This window comes from Mustela nigripes, unplaced genomic scaffold (genome assembly GCF_022355385.1).
Source record: "Mustela nigripes isolate SB6536 unplaced genomic scaffold, MUSNIG.SB6536 HiC_scaffold_75, whole genome shotgun sequence".
Lineage (NCBI taxonomy): Eukaryota > Metazoa > Chordata > Mammalia > Carnivora > Mustelidae > Mustela > Mustela nigripes.
In genome coordinates, this window is record NW_026739490.1 from 4,206,344 (window position 1) to 4,210,802 (window position 4,459).

General features: G+C 44.5%; 1 long non-coding RNA gene across 2 annotated transcripts in view; it reads right to left on the reverse strand.

Moving 5' to 3' along the window:
- Positions 1-4,177, reverse strand: part of LOC132008107 (uncharacterized) — a 6,597-nt gene extending 2,420 nt beyond the window's left edge. For both annotated transcript variants that reach the window (XR_009401545.1, XR_009401544.1), the window contains exons 1-2: positions 3,978-4,177; positions 2,467-2,545 (exon numbers count right to left, since the gene is read on the reverse strand). This is a non-coding gene — a long non-coding RNA (uncharacterized LOC132008107). The remainder of the gene's footprint in view (positions 1-2,466; positions 2,546-3,977) is intronic.
- Between the last annotated feature and the right edge of the window lie 282 nt (positions 4,178-4,459).

A 4,459-nucleotide genomic window follows, 5' to 3' on the forward strand; every position in this document is an offset into this window, starting at 1 on the left:
AAAAAAAAAAAAAAAGATGATAAAAGTACACACAAATGTATGTTCATTGAGCACAGAGAGCAAGCTGAGTGTTCTTATAGGGGAGCAGCTAATGTGGTGACTCCTCTATAGTTCGTAATACCTGTGACTTTTAAAGAGAACAGGCATGGGGACAGGTAGGGATGCTTGGCACCAGGCAAGGGCTCAATGAGTAATTGTTGATGTTTGAATGATGACATATTGGGCTTCCAGAAAATGGTCTTTTGAAGAAAGGGTTCCAAGAGTAAAATAAATTTGTAACTCACTGATGGAGATAATTATTGACATGAAAAGATGTTCACAATATGGGCTACAAAATATCATGCCAAGTGTATCATTAAAAACTATGCACAGAAAAGTATCCCACAAGGATATTCTCTGAGTAGTGGAATTAAATGTCTCTATCCTCAAAATTTTCAGTATTTTGGGGCACTGAGGTGGCTCAGATGGTTGGGAGTCTGCCTTCAGCTCAGGTCATGACCCCCAGGTCCTGGGGTCAAGCCCCAGGTCAGGCTCCCTGCTCAGTGGAGAGTCTGCTTCTCTCTTTCCCTCTGCCTCTCCCCCTGCTTGTACGCTCTCTCCCTCTCAAAAGAATAAATAAAATATTTTTTAAAAATTGTTGGTATTTTAAAATATTTTCCAAGGAACAGGCATAATTTCTTTTAAAGATTTTGTTTATTTATTTGACAGAGATTACAAGTAGGCAAGAGAGGCAGGCAGAGAGAGGAGAAAGCAGGCTTCCCACTGAGCAGAGAGCCCGATGCGGGGCTCGATCCCAGGACCCTGGAATCATGACCTGAACCAAAAGCAGAGGCTTTAACCCACTGCCACCCAGATGCCCTAGAACAGGCATAATTTTTAAGTTAATTAAAAGACCATGACCTCAAATTGGCAGTTCCTCAAACAATTAAACATAGAGTTACCATATGACCCAGCAATTCCCCTCCTAGGTATATATCCAAGAAAAAATGAAAATGTATGTCCACACAAAAACTTGCAAACAAGTGTTTATTGCAGCATCATTCTTAATTGCCAAAACACAGAAATAATAATCTCCATCATTAATAGATGTCCATCAAATGACAATTGGATAAAAAGGTCATATATCGGGGTGCCTGTGTGGCTCAGTGGGTTAAGGCCTTTGCCGTTGGCTTAGGTCATGATCCCAGGGTTCTGGGATTGAGCCCTGAATCGGGCTCTCTACTCAGCTGGGAGCCTACTTCCCCTCCTCTCTCTCTGCCTGCCTCTCTGCGTACTTGTGATCTCTGTCAAATAAATAAATAAAATCTTATTTAAAAATATCATATATCTACATAATAGAATATTATTCAGCTGTAAGAAAAAATAAAGCACTGATAGGGCTTCATCATGCGTGAATGTTGAAAACATAAGGCTCAGTGAAAGAAGCCTGTCATTAAAGACACATATTATATGATTTCATTCATATGAAATGTCCAGACCAGGGAAATCTATAGACAGAAAGTTGATCAGTGGTTGCTCAGGGCTGAGGAAGGGGCAGGGAGTGGATAGGGCGATACTACTAAAGAATATGGGATTTCTTTCTAAGGTGACAAAAATGTTCTAAAATTGACTGCAGTGATAGTTGTATGTGTCTGTGAATTGTATATGCTAAATAGGTAAGTTGTATGATAACTGAAATACATCTCAATAAAGCTGTTAAAAATGAAAGCATGAATAGAATTATGGAGGACTTGGGGAGAGATGAGGTATTTCTCTTGGGACTCTTGGCTCTAGGAACTGCAGAGACGTCCTCAAATGGCTGGACAGCCTCTTTCCTGCTAACTATATCCACCTCCATCAACAGACCCACATTGTCTTCTACTTCCAGGTCCATCCTTGGTGCCACATGAAAGATACCAGTATGGCCATTTCCAGGACAAAAAAAGAAGCCATACACATATGCTGATGACGCAGCCATTTCTAGACATCTGGCCTGCCTGTCTGTACCAAGGCATAGGTCCCATTTCTACTCCCTCTAAAGTGAGGAATTCCCTTGCCAATCCATCTGGAACCCTAGGATTGGGCCCCCCCACTTCTCTCTGTAAGCCCCATCTTTCCAAGGCAAGGGAAGTGCAAAGTCCACCTTCTCTTCTTTTGGCCCAGACTGTCCAAAGTTGCCCACTGGGCCTAATACCCATTCCTCTTACCTAATCATTATTTTTCATGTCCCTCAGCAAACTTTCCATTCTCCTTTTCATTTTAAAGGGCCTGTTGTACTTGCTTATTGAAAAATACTTGGAAAATTCAGTGAAGTAGGAAAAATAAACCCACCTACATGACATTCACCCAAACACACATTGATTATAAGTCAGGATGGGTGAAGAGGCAGGAAGGACATATATGCACATGGATGAAATCACAGAAATGTTGACATGGTTTCCTGAAAATATATGGTAGGGAGTCTCAGATAGGTAGCTCTATACTCACCTTTGCACAGGGACCATATACCCATTACGGACCAAGAATGGGCTCCTATAGGGAAAGTCTCCCATGTTTTCTCCTAGACCTGTGATTAGGAAAAAAAAAATATTTTTTTATGTCTCAGGAGTGGGAAAGGCCTACGTAAGACAAAAAACCCAAAAGCAGTAAAGGAAAAAAATGACAGATCTGCCTACTTAAAGGTTACAAACTGGGGGATCTGGGTGGCTCAGTCAGTTAAGCCTCTGCCTTGGGCTCTGGTCATGATCCCGGAGTCGTGGGATGGAACCACATGTGAGTCCGTGTGTCCATTTCCCTGCTCAGCAGGGAGTCTGTTTCTCCTTCTTCCTCTGCTCCTCTACTTGTGTTCTCTCTCTCTCAAATAAATAAAATCTTAAAAAGAAAAATAATGTTGGGGTGCCTGGGTGGCTCAGTGGGTTAAGCCTCTGCCTTTGGCTCAGGTCATGATCTCAGGGTCCTGGGTTCGAGCCCCGCATGGGGCTCTCTGCTCAGTGGGGAGCCTGCTTCCCACTCACTCTCTGCCTGCCTCTCTGCCTACTTGTGATCTCTCTCTCTGTGTCAAATAAGTAAATAAAATCTTGAAAAAAAAACAAAGGTTACAAACTTCTCATACTAAGATTCCGTAGGTTAAATTAAAGGACAGCTGGCAGGCTGGAAGAACATATTTGTAATATATTTAACAAAGATTTTGTGTTCAGAGCCTATTTAGTGCTCCTGTAAGTCCACTAAAAGACTAATACCAGAGAAAAATGGGCAAAGAGTATGACTAGAAAATTCACAGGATTCAAATTGTCAACACACACTAACACAGCAGTGAGTTACATTTTCTTCCCTTGGCCTCCAGAAACACCATGCAGGCTTGGTGTTCCTCCTACCTCTTCAGCTGTTTTTCATGAGTTTCTTGTCAGTCCTTTCTCAAACCCTTAACCTTGGAAAGCCCAGTGCTCTGGGTCACAGCCTTCCTCTTGACTACACCTCACTCCACTCTAAGAGATTTTTTTCAAAACACCGCAATGCATTTATTGTTTTAAGAATATGTCATTTTTACATGTGCGGTGGAGAAAGAGGTTTCAGGGATTCACGTGTATATGTTTATGTATTTATATACATGACATTATTTCTATAGGTGAAAACACAAACATTTATGCCTGTATGCATGGAAAAGCCCAGAAAGTGAGCGTTAATCTATGGATTGTGGGATTATCATCAAATAGATTTAAAAGCCTAACGTTGCTTATAAAAGTAATCTAAATGTGTAACAACAGGCTACATAGATTAGTGTTCATCCCTAATTGGAACAATATACAACCATTAAAAAGCGTGTTGGCAATATTTTATCGATGTGGCAAAATTCTCATCACTCTTTGCCAGGTAAAACAGCAGAAGATGCCAGATATACAGATTATACATCCGATGCCGGTTTTATGCAATCGATTTTTTAAAAATAAAACTGCTTTCACCTAGAGAAAAGACTGGAAGGAAACGTATCAAAATGTTACCTGCTCATCTCACCAGGTGCTGGGGTGAAAGGTGATTTTTAGTTTCCTGTATTTTTCAGTATCATCAAAGAGCGTGAGCTATTTTTGCTATAACAAAACAAAAACCACAAACCACAGCTGTTATTCTTTACATGCAGCAAATCGCCGCCCACCCCGCGCGGAGGCCGGGAGCCGCGCCCCTGCCCGCAGGTCGCCGGACGCGCGGGCGCCGGCCGGTCCAGCAGGCCGCAGCGCCCCCCCGCGGTCGGCCCGGTGCAGCGGGGAGGAGGGGTGGGCGCGGAGGGCGGGGAGGCGGCGCCGGGCGTCCCCGCGCTTCCCGCGAGATCCCGCTCCGCCCGCTCCGCCCCGCTCGCCGCGCTCCCTGCTCCCCGCGCCGCGGCACTTCCTGCCTTCCGCGCCCGCGCCACCCGCCCTCGCCCGCGCCCGCCGCCTGCCGCCCGCCGCCCGGCGCCGCGCCCGCCGGCGCCCCCGAAGGTGCCCCC